This window comes from Nerophis ophidion, linkage group LG02, assembly GCF_033978795.1.
Source record: "Nerophis ophidion isolate RoL-2023_Sa linkage group LG02, RoL_Noph_v1.0, whole genome shotgun sequence".
Taxonomy (NCBI): Eukaryota; Metazoa; Chordata; class Actinopteri; order Syngnathiformes; family Syngnathidae; genus Nerophis; species Nerophis ophidion.
Genome location: NC_084612.1, coordinates 19,096,140 through 19,115,093, shown reverse-complemented (window position 1 = coordinate 19,115,093; position 18,954 = coordinate 19,096,140). Strand labels below are relative to the sequence as shown.

The 18,954-nt window shown below is 40.7% G+C and overlaps 1 protein-coding gene across 2 annotated transcripts in view; it reads left to right on the top strand.

The window, feature by feature from the left end:
• Positions 1–13,716: 13,716 nt before the first annotated feature.
• tln2a (talin 2a) overlaps positions 13,717–18,954 on the top strand; it is a 238,388-nt gene continuing 233,150 nt past the window's right edge. Inside the window, exon 1 of one of the 2 annotated variants that reach the window (XM_061878614.1) lies at positions 13,717–13,877. The gene's annotated coding sequence lies outside the window, so the exon portion shown is untranslated. The remainder of the gene's footprint in view (positions 13,878–18,954) is intronic. The other variant, XM_061878589.1, reaches the window with a different exon arrangement.

Here is an 18,954-nt window from a genome sequence, read left to right as displayed (position 1 = left end):
TTAGGGCTGTTAATATTTGGCCACCACAAGATTTGTTTCGATTTATGGGGGTAACGACTCGATTCAAACGATTCTCAATTCAAAATCAATACTTGTAGTTAATAACATTGGGTGCCATTTCTATGATTAAGTACATTCTTCCATTAAATATATTAACAGCTCTGATACATTTATATATTACTTAAAAGAAAACTGGATTTGTTTGATAAAATTATACCCATTTACTTAAGTGACGTGACAGGAATGATTTTTAGGGAGTTTTTTTTTTTGTTTTTTTTTAATCGATTTTAGATTTTTTTTTTTAACTGATTCATTCATAAATAGATTTTTATTGACACCCCTATTGTAATTATATATTTATTTAACATTTATTTCTCCAACGTACAACAATTAAGAACATTTTCATTTGCAATGCTATCCTAGCAGAGGCAGCATTCAGATTTTGGAGGTGCTGGTGTGTGATGTTAATCTCTCACTGTCTTTCATTTACCAACAAAAGCTTCTGCTATATCTCGCTCTCAATAGTTCACAAATACTCCTAAAATGTGGGGGTAATTGTGTTGGAACTTAAATTAATGTTTAAGATGGACAAACACTTTTCAAGCGTAAAACATACATGGAGAATGTCTGCAGCTTGTGGACGACAAGTGCAGACGGCCGACAATGAGAAAGATCTTTGGTGGGCTTTCTTTCTACATTTATAATATCCATTACTATAATTAGTTATGATGAATTATAAGAGTACAGTAATTAATAATACGCTCTGAGTATGTGCATTTTCTGTCATCTAGTGAAGGCCTGGGCAACTATTTTGCCTCGGGGGGCTACATTTTGCTAAAAAAAACTGTGTCTGGGGGCCAGTATATCCTTTTTTTTTTTTTTAGGAACACTAATACAAAACCTCACAATACTGTCTGAATGCTAAAAACTTATGATAGACCACCTGAAACGGAATGGAATTTAACATTTTTTTTACTGAATGAGAACCCCAGAATGCCCATGAAAATAAAGAATGCGGTATTTACATTAACCATGCATGATAAAACACTAAATGTTGACATATGAACGTCACACCACCTCTCGATTGACATTTTACAATCAAGCGAAACGCAACAAAAATGCAACAAACAGAGAAATATGAACCCTAAGGGTAAAAAACAAAACAAAAAAAAACACAATCTAATATATCACTAAGCTTTAGAACTTAATTGTAAAAATCTTCTGCTTCTGTCCCTGACACCTGCATTTCAGGCTGGCTGCTCTGGAAACACTCTGTGGAAATGCTCCCCACCCACACTGCTTGGTGCCTCGTCTGAGCTGCTGTGACTTATATTACCATAGTAACTACTAGTATATCATGCAAAAGTGCAGATTCCAACCATTGAAATACTTTGTTTGGTTCAAGACTTACAGCATTTGAAAACATCACTGCACATCATAATGGCGGCTACAGTTTCCATCTTAAAGATCTAAAAATATTATTTGTGAATGTCCGGTGGGCCAGAAAAGCTTAACGGTATGCATGTGGGTCCCCAGGCCTTAATTTATCTAGTGTCTACTTTTGAGTCTGTGTGGTATGAAACAAGTAAAACATCAATACAGTATTTGTTTTCCAATTTTTAATGCAATCCTTTGCTTTTTGAGGTTGCAAGGAACACTTGAAACACTCTCCCACGGCGTGGCGCAGTGGGAGAGTGGCCGTGCGCAACCCGAGGGTCCCTTGTTCAAATCCCACCTAGTACCAACCTCGTCACGTCCGTTGTGTCCTGAGCAAGACACTTCACCCTTGCTCCTGATGGGTGCTGGTTAGCGCCTTGCATGGCAGCTCCCCCCATCGGTGTGTGAATGGGTAAATGTGGAAGTAGTGTCAAAGCGCTTTGAGTACCTTGAAGGTAGAAAAGCGCTATACAAGTACAACCCATAACACATTCTTGAAATCACAAGTTGAGTCATCGTTATTGAAACAATATAAGCCTCAAAACAAAACCTTTGCCGCAACTTTCTGAAAAAGTTGTCGCAAATTCAAACTTTTTAGGCCACAACAATTGTGAAAAAAAGGCTGAAATCCTGGAGGGACTGACTCGAGCTTGACAGAGTTAGTGGGATTGTGTATGAAAGGTACATGTGGCAGTTTGCGCGGGATGTCTAAAAGAGGCATGAGTGAATGAAATGTGCAGCATGTATGTTCGCATCCTGGACACAACTCACTTAGTAATGCAGCGGCGGGCCATGCATTTCCCACATTGGTCTTCAGTGATGTCTTACTTAGTTCAATATATACCTCTCAAATTACAATAGTTTACCGCGCCACATAACCACAACTTAAAAAATACTATACAGAAACACACTTGTGCACTGCTGCGTATTGAATCACCTCAATTTGTCCCCAGTGTACAAAACAGGCTATTTTTTTTGGCACATCTAAAAATCAATAAACCCGCATCGGACGTGGTACTGTCAAAACAAAAATAATTGTAAAAAACATTTAATGTGGAAAAATATATTTGAATTCACAATTTGTAATGGCTACTTGATTCCGTATAAGCCATTGGTACCGCTCATAGTTGGTTGGTTCGAGTGGAAGTGGCAGGGAAACCATTTCACCGCCAGGACAGCTTAACTCTTTTCTCAAGATCTAGTTTCTCTTTAAATATCCTTCTTGAAAATGGCCTCGCAAATATATACCTGCCACCGAATCAACATTTTGCTCTGCTTCTTTGTTGGTTAAAAAAAGTGAGTACCGCTGATTTGTCCGCTGGCCGGATATGGCCAATTTCTGCGTTCGTAAATCCCAACTTGTGATTGGATATTTGGGAGTGACAAGTGAGTATCCAATCACAGTCACGTTCAACGTAAGGCTACCGTCAACAACTCGTGATCTGATCGGCTATCGCGACTGTTAACTGAATGTCCTCCGTTTATTAAACTGCACAACCACCGCTAATGCTGGTTCAGAAGGACTCCGGCAGAACTCCTACTGCGCTGGTAACTATTTAGCTGAATTTTGATTGGATAAAAGCTCTAACTTAAAAACAGCAACACTAGAGCCTAATATGACATGAAGAGAATGTGTTGAATACTTTTTCTATATTTATGAATAGTAAGTTCCATCCATCCATCCATTTTCTACCGCTTTTTCCCTTTCGGGGTCGCGGGGGGCGCTGGCGCCTATCTCAGCTACAATCGGGCGGAAGGCAGGGTACACCCTGGACAAGTCGCCACTTCATCGCAGGGCCAACACAGATAGACAGACAACATTCACACTCACGTTCACACACTAGGGCCAATTTAGTGTTGCCAATCAACCTATCCCCAGGTGCATGTCTTTGGAAGTGGGAGGTTAAAGAAATAAAATAACTTTTATTAATTTATGATCATGATTTATGTTAGGCCAGCAGAAACCACCCACCACTGCAGTAATGCTATCCACTTCAAGCGTGGTGTCACAAAATTACATCTATGTGTTTGGTTGGCGTCACAATAATGAATACAGTAACATCGAATACCATCAAAACTGTAAAATATCTTGCAGCTCTTGCTTTGTCTAAGTGTACCTAATTTTTTGGTCAACTCTCATAAATGCATCATATGTCAAATGTTTATTTTTAGTCCACCTTTAATCAGCCATAAACAGAATCTGAAGTTAAATTAGATTACTTTTTTCTGATAGTGTGGAAGAATCCTAACTGCACTGCATGGGTTTAGCCACTTGGTGGCGACATATATCTAGGTATTGTTGTGACTACAAGGGGACAAATAATTGATTAAAAAACGATGCCCATTTATGAGGTGGCCCTGCTTAAATGTGGGTCCTAACTCAGCATAATTTTATTGTTTGACACCCCCACCCCATTACGTGATATATTTCCACACTTATTTATGTGAAAACATTTTTACACTTTTCAATCAAACTTGGAATTTTGCGATTTTATATATTTTATACATAAAAATAAATGAATTTGCAAGAAATAACGAATGACAGTCAATCAACATATGTTTGTCTCAAGGTGCCACACATTAAAAATGTGGCTTATTGCAGACACACTAGGAGCTTTTGTCTACATCATGTTATTAAACTAAATAAATATTTGATAAAATATATATATGATAAATCGTAATATATAAAAAGTAATGCAAAAAACAATTTAAAATGATTTATACTTTTTTCTTATTACTACAGAATTTTTTACTATTGCATTGTATTTGGAAAGCAAATACCTATCCTGGATAAATAAACAAACACAAAATAAAATGGACTTAAATAAATATTGAACATCTTTAAGTGCCCTCCTCTCGTCTCCGTCCAGACAAAGATTAACAACTGAAAAGAGGCGTCACTGTGTTCAGTTAATCTCTCTGTTAAATGACCACGCTCTGGTACCAAGAGCGATGCACAAAGTAAGACATCTTTCTCCCTGTTTGAAGCCAGAGATGAACAAATGCTAGGTTCAACAATTCTGAATGGCCAACATGTCTGTCGCTCAAATGCCGGGGACAACCGAGAAAAAAAACCCTTCATCCTCTTGCAGTTATTTACCGATACATCGTACAGTCCGAAATTGATGCATGTATTGTACTACAGCAAATTTATGGGGATTAAACTTTTTGCTTTTTTGTGCAAAATGAAAAAAAATCCATAATTAAAATATTAATTTTGACCAAACAGATATGACACATGTCTGACCAGGATTCAAACCCTTTGGACTGTTGACATGACCAGCACTAAAGCTCATATCTGGAGAGATATGCAATGATATTCTTATCAGTGATGGAGCAGGAAGGGGCGAGGTATGAAGTGCCTGATCATTCATCGTTTGATGAAATTGATTGCGTAAATTGCGTTGACTGTTGCTGCATTGTCAACTATTGGAGGAAGTAAAACATTAGTATGCGCGTACGATACATAAAACTTTTACCATATCGGTATGTGGAATTCAGTCATGGAATGGATTAACCAAAGAAATCCAACAAAGCACCGATATGATTCAGTTTAAGGGACTGTTCCTTTCTCTCTGGCACTTATCGAGGGTGGACGCTCCCCTTTCCTCTCCCTTATCTCTCCTGCTTGCTTCTTTGTTTTGTCTTGTCTTAACTTTCTTGTTGCCTCTTTTTGCACTTCTCTCCAAATCTAAACATTGGAACTATTTAACTGGCCTCAACAAAATTGACAAGATCTTGGGTTTGGGGGAACCTGCTGTCGTGACGAAGCGGTTGTTGCTGGACACACGACGGACTACTGGGAGAAGAAGGAGGGCCGTGTGCCTGGCGACCCTTTTCTGTCGACGACGTAAAGATATCCACCTATTCGGAATTATGACAACAGGACATGTGCTGATTGGAGTAAGCGTTGCTCTGGTTTGTCGACAAATTGGAAGTTGCTGGCAGTCTTCAAAGTACCCCAAAGCTGCCACAAATGATTGGAGGATGCGTGAAGAACTGTGGATTACATCGGACTGTCTACCCCGCAGTTTTTGAGGACCAGTCATAGACACTTTAGAGTGAAAAGCAAATTTTATTTTCACTCGCATACAAATCATTGTAATTTGGATTGTTTCCCTGGCTTCGAGACTCTCCCAAAGGACGGTGTGGTGAAGACACAACAAACTCCCTTTTTGTCTCTCATGGACACACACCTGTTGTTGTTGACTTTGGACTAGCGACTGCATAATACACCAAGGCCGCGGAACAGAGACACACTGCGGGCTTACACACACACACACAAACACACATATCCACAAAAAAAATATACACCACACATACACCCCATCCCTCCCAACCCAACTCCCTCGACGCAAACCCCATAGGGTGATGAATGAATGGTCAGTGCCTGAAGAACTGCGGCCTACCACCATGATCTTGAACTACCTTCCCTCTGTTGCTAGATATCTAGATGTATGTTGTAATATGTATATGTGCTTAGTTATGGAGGTTTTTTCCCACTCCAGACTGGGCCCCCTTAGGAGCCCTGTCTAGATTGTATTTTTTTACTCATCCTTCCCCAGCGTTTACCTTTTTCCCATCTTTTACGGGGCGCCTTATGGTGACCCATCAGCGTTCTTGTTCTGTAAGCCTGTACACTGTTTGTTTGTCTAATCTTGAACAGGTTTGTGCTGAAAACAAATTTTCGTTGTACTTGTGCAATGACAATAAAGACCTATCCTATCCTATCCTATCCTATCCTATCCTATCCTATCCTATCCTGTTCATACTACAATAATGATTATGACGAACATCTTGAAGGGACAAGCGGTAGGAAATGGATGGATAGATCTTAAACCCATCCATTTTCTATCACTTATCCCTTTTGGGTTCGTGGAGGGTGCTGGAGCCTATATCAGCTACACAAACCTTTTTTAAAAAATATATATTTTATTTAATATTTGTCTACTTACTATAGTATAATATTTATTTATCCACTGTTCTGTTACAGAAAACAAGGAAATTAGATAAAATTGCTATGATATAAAGGGATAGGATTAAATAAGCTCTGCTTCTTCCTACTCCTTTTCGGACGTGCTGTAATGAAACAACTGGAAATAAAGTGATGCATTCCATTGCATCGTATGCATGTTCGAAATAAACTGGAACTGAACTGAACTGAATTGTTGTACATAACAGTGTCATCCGGAAGCTTCTATGCATGCTCTGCACAATCACTCCACACCACACTAATTATACACATCTGTCTGGTTGAGATGCACACATGTTGAAACGTGACACATTGCCTGCTGATGTGGTAAATCTGCAGGTATCTTTTCCTTCCTCTTGGCCTGAGGGTGCTTGTTGAAAGGAGAGCGTGTTAACATGCCAGCATGGAAAGAAGCCCTTCCTGTGCCACTTACGTTGTATGGAATGTTGTAATGCAGATTATTTTTTATATTTTTTTATATTTAGGGATTACAGACAGCTGACTCGAATAAATCTAAATCTCCCCCCAGAGACATCCTGCTGTCACAGGACAGCAGGATGTCACAGTCTTTTCCCAAAACTTCATAGTTTTGGGAAAAGACTGTTTGGAGGAAGTGTGGAGATTATGGCAGCAGACAGATGTGTCAACATGGAGCTCCCATTGGAATGTTTTGAATTTTGCTGGGTTTCGCAGGCTGGTCTCAAGTCTCAGAATTGACCCTAAATTAAATATAAAAAACTATTATAGGGACTTCATGTTTAAACTATCAGAGACTAACAAAGGGTGTCTCGCTATTAATCAGGATACAGTGCATTGTGGGTAAGTGTTGATCCAAATTGGTTGGAGCTCTACGCAAGTAAGCCTTGGACAAAAACACAAAGAACATCCATGATGTTTGATTGTGCCTTTTTTAAATATTACATTTTCCATGTATTTAAAGTATTTACGATCAGCATATATGGTATGTATAACCTATAAAGTAAATATTGTACATAATTAGTAGGCTAGTACATCCATCCATACATCCATCAATCCAGCTTCTACCGCTTATTCCCTTTGGGGTCACAGGGGGCGCTGGCGCCTATCTCAGCTACAATCGGGCGGAAGCCGGGGTACACCCTGGACAAGTTGCCACCTCATTGCAGGGCCAACACAGATAGACGGACAACATTCACACTCACATTGACACACTGGGGCCAATTTAGTGTTGCCAATCAACCTATCCCCAGGTGCATGTCTTTGGAAGTGGGAGAAAGCCGGAGTTCCCAGAGGGAACCCACGCAATCACGGGGAGAACATGCAAACTCCACACAGAAAGATCCCGAGCCTTGGATTGAACTCAAGACTGCAGGACCTTCGTATTGTGAGGCAGATGCACTAACCCCTCTTCCACCGTGAAGCCCACACTAGGTTAGTACAGTGGTTCTCAAATGGGGGTACGTGTACCCCTGGGGGTACTTGAAGGTATGCCAAGGGGTACGTGAGATTTTTTAAAAATATTCTAAAAATAGCAACAATTCAAAAATCTTTTATGAATATATTTATTGAATAATACTTCAACAAAATATGAATGTAAGTTCATAAACTGTGAAAAAAAAACTGTTGACAGCTAGATTTTTGTGGACATGTTCCATAAATATTGATGTTAAAGATTTCTTTTTTGTGAAGAAATGTTTAGAATTAAGTTCATGAATCCAGATGGATCTTTATTTCAATCCCCAAAGAGGGCACTTTAAGTAGATGATTATTTCTATGTGTAGAAATCTTTATTTAGAATTGAATCACTTGTTTATTTTTCAACAAGTTTTTAGTTATTTTCATATCTTTTTTTCCTCAAATAGTTCAAGAAAGACCACTACAAATGAGCACTATTTTGCACTGTTATACAATTTAATAAATCAGAAACTGTTGACTTCTTTATCTCTTTTTTTCAACCAATAATGCTTTGCTCAGATTATGGGGTTGAGTTTATACCAAAAAGTTCTATCTTGCTTTCATCTGACCACATGACATTCTCCGACTCCTCTGCTGTATCATCCATGTATCCATTTTGGTATAAACTCAACTCGTCGTGTTTGGAGGAAGAAGAATACTGAGTTGCATCCCAGGAACACCATACCTACTGTGAAGCATGGGGGTGGAAACATCATGCTTTGGGGCTGTTTTTCTGCTAAGGGGACAGGACGATTGATCCGTGTTAAGGAAAGAATGAATGGGGCCATGTATTGTGAAATTTTGAGCCAAAACCTCCTTCCATCAGTGAGAGCTTTGAATAATTGACCAAATACTTATTTTCCACCATAATTTACAAATAAATTATTTAAAATTCCTACAATGGGAGTTCGTGGATTTTTTTTTCACATTCTGTCTCTCACAGTTGAAGTGTACCTATGATGAAAATTACAGACCTCTGTCATCATTTTAAGTGGGAGAACTTGCACAATCGGTGGCTGACTAAATACTTTTTGCCCCACTGTGTGTGTGTGTATATATATATATATATATATATATATATATATATATATATATATATATATATATATATATATATATATATATATACTGTATAGGGCAGCACGGCAGTAGAGGGGTTAGTGCATGTGCCTCACAATATGAAGGTCTTGAGTTCAATCACGGGCTCGGGATCTTTCCGTGTGGAGTTTACATGTTCTCCCCGTGATTGCGTGGGTTCCCTCTGGGAACTCCGGCTTCCTCCCACTTCCAAATACATGTACCTAGGGATAGGTTGATTGGCAACACTAAATTGGCCCTAGTGTGTGAATGTGAGTGTGAATGTTGTCTCTCTATCTGTGTTGGCCCTGCGATGAGGTGGTGACTTGTCCAGGGCGCTCCCTGCCTTCAGCCCGAATGCAGCTGAGATAGGCTCCAGCACCCCCCCCCCCGTGACCCCAAAAGGGACAAGCGGTAGGAAATGGATGGATATACTGCATACATATGCGGAGATCCCGTGGGTGCACCCACGTGGTATTGATGGCAAATTTCAATCTTTAAAATAATTTTTGAAAAATCAATCTTGTTGTAGTTAATTTTGTGTGTCTGTATATATATATATATGTATACTTATATGTATAGATATATATATATGTATGTATATGTATATATGTATCTATATATGTATATGGGTATATATGTTTATGTATATAGATATGTATATTTATATATCAATCAATCAATGTTTACTTATATAGCCCTAAATCACTAGTGTCTCAAAGGGCTGCACAAACCACCACGACATCCTCGGTAGGCCCACATAAGGGCAAGGAAAACTCACACCCAGTGGGACATCGGTGACAATAATGATCCAGTGGGACGTCTGTGACAATAATGATTATGAGAACCTTAGAGAGGAGGAAAGCAATGGATGTCGAGCGGGTCTAACATGATACTGTGAAAGTTCAATCCACAATGGATCTAACACAGTCGCGAGAGTCCAGTCCAAAGCGGTTCCAACTCAGCAGCGAGAGTCCCGTTCACAGCGGAGCCAGCAGGAAACCATCCCAAGCGGAGGCGGATCAGCAGCGCAGAGATGTCGAGGCGGATCAGCAGCGCAGAGATGTCCCCAGCCGATACACAGGCAAGCAGTACATGGCCACCGGATCGGACCGGACCCCCTCCACAGGGGAGAGTGGGACATAGAAGAAAAAGAAAAGAAACAGCAGATCAACTGGTCTAAAAAGGGAGTCTATTTAAAGGCTACAGTATACAAATGAGTTTTAAGGTGAGACTTAAATGCTTCTACTGAGGTGGCATCTTGAACTGTTACCGGGAGGGCATTCCAGAGTACTGGAGCCCGAACGGAAAACGCTCTATAGCCCGCAGACTTTTTTTGGGCTTTGGGAATCACTAACAAGCCGGAATCCTTTGAACGCAGATTTCTTGCCGGGACATATGGTACAATACAATCGGCAAGATAGGATGGAGCTAGACCGTGTAGTATTTTATACGTAAGTAGTAAAACCTTAAAGTCACATCTTAAGTGCACAGGAAGCCAGTGCAGGTGAGCCAGTACAGGCGTAATGTGATCAAACTTTCTTGTTCTTGTCAAAAGTCTAGCAGCCGCATTTTGTACCAACTGTAATCTTTTAATGCTAGACATGGGGAGACCCGAAAATAATACGTTACAGTAGTCGAGGCGAGACGTAACAAACGCATGGATAATGATCTCAGCGTCCTTAGTGGACAGAATGGAGCGAATTTTAGCGATATTACGGAGATGAAAGAAGGCCGTTTTAGTAACGCTTTTAATGTGTGCCTCAAAGGAGAGAGTTGGGTCGAAGATAATACCCAGATTCTTTACCGTGTCGCCTTGTTTAATTGTTTGGTTGTCAAATGTTAGAGTTGTATTATTAAATAGAGTTCGGTGTCTAGCAGGACCGATAATCAGCATTTCCGTTTTTTGGCATTGAGTTGCAAAAAGTTAGCGGACATCCATTGTTTAATTTCATTAAGACACGCCTCCAGCTGACTACAATCCGGCGTGTTGGTCAGCTTTAGGGGCATGTAGAGTTGGGTGTCATCAGCATAACAGTGAAAGCTAACACCGTATTTGCGTATGATGTCACCTAGCGGCAGCATGTAGATGCTGAAGAGTGCAGGGCCAAGGACCGAACCCTGGGGAACTCCACACGTTACCTTAACGTAGTCCGAGGTCACATTGTTATGGGAGACACACTGCATCCTATCAGTAAGATAAGAGTTAAACCAAGACAGGGCTAAGTCTGACATACCAATTCGTGTTTTGATACGTTCTAATAAAATATTATGATCGACGGTATCGAAAGCAGCGCTAAGATCGAGGAGCAGCAACATAGATGACGCATCAGAATCCATCGTTAGCAATAGATCATTAGTCATTTTTGCGAGGGCTGTCTCCGTCGAGTGATTTGCCCTGAAACCGGATTGAAAGGTTTCACATAGATTGTTAGACGCTAAGTGTTCATTTAACTGCTCCGCAACAATTTTTTCGAGGATTTTTGAAATAAAGGGAAGGTGAGACACCGGTCGGTAGTTTACCATGAGGTCAGGATCGAGGTTAGGTCTTTTAAGAAGAGGATGAATAACCGCTTTTTTGAATGCTAGGGGAACAGTGCCCGAGGAAAGTGATAAGTTTATAATATTTAGCACTGATGGACCTAATAATACAAAGAGCTCCTTGATCAGTTTCCCAGGAAGAGGGTCAAGTAAACATGTTGTTTGTTTTATTCCATTTACACGTTGTAACAATTCCTCTAATGTTATTTCCTCAAAACGAGAGAAACTATTTTGGAGGGCAGTATCCGCCGTATCTACAATCGTGTCAGTGTTAATAGAACCCCGTTGTAGCTGGGACGCATTGTCTTTAATCTCCTTTCTAATGACTTCAATTTTCTTACTAAAGAATTGCATAAAGTCATCAGCTGAGTGGGTGGAGCTACTGGAAGGAGTCCCTTGTTGGGTAAGCGATGCTACCGTACTAAACAAAAATTTAGGATCGTTTTTATTACGGTGGATGAGATTTGAGTAATAATTAGCTTTAGCTAAGGTAAGCATGCGTTTATAAGTTATTAAACCATCACTAAATGCTTGATGGTGCACCTCAAGTTTAGTCGTGCGCCATTTGCGTTCCAGCTTTCTGCATAATAATTTCTGAGCTCTAGTTTCTTCTGTAAACCACGGGGTGCGCTTTTTTGGAGCCTTTTTTAACTTTAGCGGTGCTATGTTATCAATGGTTTCGCGCAGGGCGTCGTTAAAGTTGTTAGTGAGGTTATCAATAGAGCCCACATACTTTGGGAATGGTGCCATTACCGAGGGCAGTAGGTCAGCAAGAGTTGTCGTTGTGGCCGTATTAATGTTGCGGCTGCTATAGCAGTTATTATTATTATTAGTTTGACGAACATGCGTCTGAACCTCGAATTTTATAAGGTAATGATCGGACAATACTTTAGTATACGGGAGTATCGTAACTTTGGAAGCGGTGATACCCCTGACAAGCACTAGGTCTATCGTATTACCGTTGCGATGCGTGGGTTCATTTATTATTTGTGTGAGACCACAGCTATCAATTATAGTCTGGAGCGCTACGCACGGTGGGTCCGATGGGGTATTCATATGGATATTAAAGTCCCCCATTATGATTATATTATCGGCGTGTGTCACTAGATCAGCAACGAACTCTGAGAATTCATTGATAAAGTCCGAACAGGGCCCTGGGGGGCGGTAGATAACAGCCAGGTGTAGAGGCAGCGGTGTGACAGACCTCATAGTAAGCACCTCAAACGATTTATATTTATTATTTATGTTAGGACTAAGGTTAAAGTTTTCGTTGTATATTAGTGCGACCCCCCCACCCCTTTTAAGCGGACGGGCAATATGCGCATGTGTAAAGTTAGGAGGACATGCCTCATTTAGCGCAAAAAAGTCGTTTGGTTTAAGCCAGGTTTCACTGAGACCGATGACGTTAAGATTGTTGTCTCTGATAATATCATTAACTAACAACGTTTTGGGAGACAATGATCTTATGTTTAAAAAACCTATATTATAGGTAGTGGGCTGTTTTAGGGAATTTTTGATCAAATTATCCGTAGTAGCAATATTAATAATGTTGTGTTTATTATGCCCAGTGCATTCAGTATAATTACGACCATATCTAGGAATTGATACGACGGGAATGTTCCGATTGTTTGTTTGTTGCTTTGATAAACTGCACGCATCATGGTTAGCCACCTCAGTAACGGGGATTTTCCGATTGTTTGTTTGTTGCTTTGATAAACTGCACGCATCATAGTTAGCCACCTCGGTAAAACACATGTCCAACTCTGAAACACTCAAAGCAGAAAAAACTTGTTCTAATTTAACAGACTCCTTACCCAGACCAGTAGTCTCGCATTTTCCATCTAAATCCGTCTTCGGGATGGAGGAAAGTGGTGTTCTGTGGGGATTAGCCTTCTGCTTTGTTTTTAGCCCCGCTCGACATATATGTATGTATGTATGTTTCTATATGTATGTATATCTATATATATGCATATATATATATATATATGTATATGTGTTTATGTTTAAATATATATATATTTTTTTAGTTTAAAAATGTGATTAGATTGAATGAATCTAAATTGTTTATTTATATATTAATTCCGTTAGTATCACTAACTGTTATGAGTCAGAAGTGATGATTTATTGCAGTGATTGTGCCAGTGACCGCCGAACTACAAAGTAATGTCCGTTGAAAATGACGTATTTCCGTTCGGCCCCACTGGGGGATTAATGCCCCCTCCCCACTCACGCGCACCAGACACACGTTAGCCGCTGTCTGCGCACACGCACACGCGCACACTTTATGCACGCGCGCGCAAAAGCTGCCTGGCCACTTGGAAATTTCCCTGCCAGAGGACGGATGCTATTTGGCCGCTAAAGCAGCGGAAGTGTCCGCCAACGTGCGCCCGGTGATGCAGCAGAGGAGCCGGTGAAGGTAAGCCGTTACACTCCGGTGCATGTGGCGCCAATGTCCCCCTGCGGCAACACGCCGAAAGCCGCCTGACCTTCTCCAGCCACGGAGCTTCTTTCTCCCGCACTCCTTATCGTGTGTGCGGGCGCGTGTTGTGGCTCTGGCCAGACGGCGAAGTTGTGTTGAGATGCGCAACTTGTGGAGCCTTCATATTATCAAAACGCCGGTGCCTCCGATCCGGTGGATTCACCGACTCGTGTGGCCGCAGCACGCCGCCCGAGGAGGCGTCTTTGGCGGCCACCGTCGCTGGGTTTCCTCGCTGTGTGGAGGAGTTGCCGTAGGGGCCAAGTTTTAAAGAATGCACTGGCCGGCGAGCACCAGTCTGGCGGGAATGAATGAATGAATGATTTGCAACTTTGTTTTATTCCTTGTGGTTTTGCACTGACGAGCCCATTGTGGGAGAATTATGACTATCCATATTGCTGTGTTGTGTAGTGGACGTGCATTAAAGGGACATTTGTAGCACTGCCACACCCCTTTTTATATAATACAACAGCCTGCTGATAGTCCATGCTTTTATGTTTTCTGATATTTTACCCATCATCTTTGTTGTTGTTTTTAGCGCTTCCATATGGAGTCTTCTGACAGATGTAAGTTGCAACTATACACTAGTTTGTATTAGAAATGGCAACAGCGGAGGTGGAATGTGCCTGTACGAGCCAGTCTGCCCCACAACCAGGGGATGGAGAAAAATTAATAAGTTATTGACTACAATGGCAGACTTGTGCACGACTTTTCAGGTAAAACTTAAAGGCTTACTGAAACCCACTAGTACCGACCACGCAGTCTGATAGTTTATATATCAATGATGAAATATTAACATTACAACACATGCCAATACGGCCTTTTTAGTTTACTAAATTGCAATTTTAAATTTCCCGGGAGTTTCTTGTTGAAAACGTCGCGGATTGATGACGTGTACGCGTGACGTCACGGACTGTTTGGAAATATTAGCGCTGCGCACACACAGAGCTAAATGTCGTCTGCTTTAACCGCATAATTACACAGTATTTTGGACATCTGTGTTGCTGAATCTTTTGCAATTTGTTTATTTAATAATAAAGAAGTCAAAATAGAAAGATGGAGTGGGGAAGCTTTAGCCTTTAGCCACACAAACACACAGTGATTACTTGTTTTAAATTCCCGGAGGTGAAGCTTTCCTATAGATCAGAGCGGTCAAGCGAACATGGATCCCGACCAAATGTCAACCAGCAGTTTTTGGTGAGAAAATTGTGGTAAAAATTCGCCACTTACAGGAGATCAGCTGAGCTTGTGCCGTCCATACAGCTGCCGTCGACTTCCATCAGACACTGGCCTCAAGACACCCGTAGACACACCCTTCCGACTATCAGGTACTATTCAACTCACTAAAACACTGGGAACACAATAGAAAGATAAGGAATTTCCCAAAATGTTCCTAGTAAATGTGTCTAAGAACATCTGAATCCGTCCCAATGCAACCACGTTTTTTTTTTTTTTTTAACTTAAATTTTTATTTATTTTTTTCTAGTCCGTCGCTATCAATATCCTCAAACACGAAACTCTCATCCTCGCTCAAATTAATGGGGAAATTGTTCTTTTCTCGTTTGGAATAGCTCTTTTTGTCGGAGGCTCCCATTAAAAACAATGAGGAGCCCTCAACGGGTGACGTCATCATCTGCGACTTCCGGTAAAGGCAGGGCTTCTCTATTAGCTACTAAAAGTTGCGAACTTTATCGTGGATGTTCTCTACAAAATCCTTTCAGCAAAAATATGGCAATATCGCGAAATGATCATGTATGACACATAGAATGGACCTGCTATCCCCGTTTGAATAAGAAAATGTAATTTCAGTAGGCCTTTAACCGTATATGGATGGCTGACGTCACCAATGGTTAAAAACGTCACCAATGGGGCAATTTCCAAACGGACCGTTTGGAGGAAGGCAAGATTATTTTATAAATATCTCGGCAACGCCTCCACGGTTTGTGTTCGCACTATCAGGACTTATGCAGATCCCAAATACACAAAAACAGGTACCAACGAGTAAGAAAAGTTGGGTTTGTATAATAAGTGCCCTTTAACAGGAATACATCTATTGGTATTGTTCGTCCATCCATTTTCTACCGCTTGTCTTTTACGGGGCCACGAGGGTGCTGGAGCCTATCCCAGCTGCACACGGGTGGAAGACAGGGTACACCCTGGACAAGTCGCCACCTCATCGCAGGGCCAACGCAGATAGACAGACAACATTCACACTCACATTCACACACTAAGGCCAATTTAGTGTTGCCAATCAACCTATCCCCAGGTGCATGACATAGTTTTACTAAATTGCATCATAAAGCAACGATCACATATCTTTGTATCTAAATTGGTATGTGATGCAAATTTGCTTATCATTTAATAACATTGTTGCTCTTTTCAAAAGTTTTTGCTTTGAACAAAACAAGCTAATCTTATCTTATTTGGCCACATCTAAAGTATTAGTGTTTTACAGTACTTAGGAAAGCATTATATACATGTGATATATTGTTTGTATTATTATTTTGGATCAGTTTGAGTCCACTGAAGATAAAAGTTTTGAAAACCAACAAAAAAATTCATTGAAAAAAGGAACATTTTGGTTATTTTTCAAATCCCTTTGAAATTACATATTAATGATGACTGCATCAAAGCAGATTATATCAAAGGCCCTGGTAACCAGACTAAATGCCTTCAAAGGACAATCAAGACACAAGATTAAGTAGTAGGCAAATTCTACCTTATTATCAAAGATGCACCCTTATAACAACCTGAGTGCATCACAGGATATCATAGCAACTCCCAGGTAAAAGTAAAAAATGTGTCCAAAGGTCAATTCACCGGTGAAGGTACAGTACCTAAGCTTAAAGAGGACCTAGAAGTATTTTCCTTTTTTCTGACTTTTAAATGTTAGTGTTGGATACTCATGTTGAAGGTCGTCAAAATATACTGTACAATTTTTTTTCCTTAGTGCGTATGCCGCAGAATAAAGCCTGCTGTCTTAAAAAAAACAGAGTCAGCGTTTTCATATATTTACTTTGTCGTGGAAGCCTGACACTGTGGTGCTTTTTTTTATGCTGCATTGTGCGCCACACTAGGTGTACCTAATAATGTGACTGGTAAATCTATTTATTGTTTATGTGTGTTTATGAAGTTTATTTTTGACCCTGTTTGAATAATAATCATAAAAAATAACGGTAATGTTCTTCTTCGAGATATATTCAAACTTTATATTGCGGGACTTGTGGTCAGGGTCGGCAGGTAAGGCGGAATGTCACTTGTCATGATAAATAAATATTAATAGGTGCCCATTAAATTATGTTCTGAATGCATTTTCTGTATGATTGCAATCGCTTAACATTTGCCTGAGTAAAAATCACTAAATTTGCACAAAAATCTATCATGAGGCTTTTGGTGTGTTCCTTTTGTTTGTGTGTAAGTTGTAGCAGATGAGGGCGTGGCTTACTGGCTGGTCTGCTTGTCACAATATGGCCAAAAAAAAAGATTGCAGATGCATTTTTCTAATTTTTACAATCGAAAGCAGGGATTTTCAAACTAGTGTTTGCGACATCAAACAACCACCTTATTAATGTAATGTTTTATTTTCCTATTTTCAAACACAGTGTTACTGTTCAAACTGTGTGCAATGATAAAGTGGCCAAAATAATACATCCATCCATCCGTTTTCTACCGCTTATTCCCTTTGGGGTCATACATTTTAAATAAAACATCTGCCTTACTTTAAATGAATACTTGATACACAATTCTTATAAATGATTGGACTATAAATAAAGCCGTAGACCACGGGTCTCAAACTCAATTTACCTTTGAGCCACCGGATGCAGAGTCTGGGTGAGGCTGAGCCGCAAGAAAATATTTGTTTAAAAAAAGTTGCATAATCCTCAGATTTCCGGGCGCGGCACTGCTGCTGCCCACTGCTCCCCGCTCCCATCCCTACATGAACACGGCGGTTGGCGAATAGCCAGGAAAGTACTTGGATAGTGAGCGCAAAAAAGGGACGGCTCCCGGAGTGTTATCCGGCGTCATATAGAAATATATGTATTGTTCATCGTGTGAACCAATGCAAATCAAACAATAAAAAAAAACAACAAACGATTTGAATTGGTCCAGGTTATCGGGGACTGTTATTACTGACGGACAGGTGTCGCGGTGTGACTGCAGCCAGGCACGTAAGAAAACCCTCGTCTCCATAGCTTCGTCTGTGTCGCTTTCACTCATCACCTACTCAGTGGCCTAGTGGTTAGAGTGTCCTCCCTGGGAGCGGTAGGTTGAGAGTTCAAACCCCGGCCGAGTCATACCAAAGACTATAAAAAAATGGGACCCATTGCTTCCTTGCTTGGCACTCAGCATCAAGGGTTGGAATTGGGGGTTAAATCACCATAAATGATTCCCGGGCGCGGCACCGCTGCTGCCCACTGCTCCCCTCACTTCCCAGGAGGTGATCAAGGGGATGGGTCATATGCAGAGGACAAATATCACCACACCTAGTGTGTTTGTGACAATCATTTGTACTTTAATTTAATTAATTAATTTGCCGCTTTTCCACTAATGCAGGGGTAGGCAACCCAGAACATTGAAAGTGCCATTTTGGACCCAAATAACACAACGTTGTCAAGCGCCATTAATATAAAACTCGCGGGCCGCACTAACATTAAACTTTCATATTAAGGTGGAGGCCGCAAAATAACATCCCGCGGGCCGCAATTGGCCCCCGGGCCGCGTGTCGGAGACCCCTGCTGTAGGCTCTCTTAGAAAGCGTCTTGCAGTACTCTGACTCGCCACATTGAGAAGTGGGGGAGATTGTGAGCAAGCAGACACATTTTGCTACCATGTTTTGACAGCAAGGAAGCTAGCACGGCGTTTTGAGTTTTTTTCTGTAATTTTCAAGATCAATGCTTTAATGCCCTGCTGAATGATGAATGAATGTGTCAACCAATATGGAAGACTACATATACAACATCAAATACCTCTCTAAATTGGACATTCAAATAAAACAGGTGTGTATATACAAAGTGGT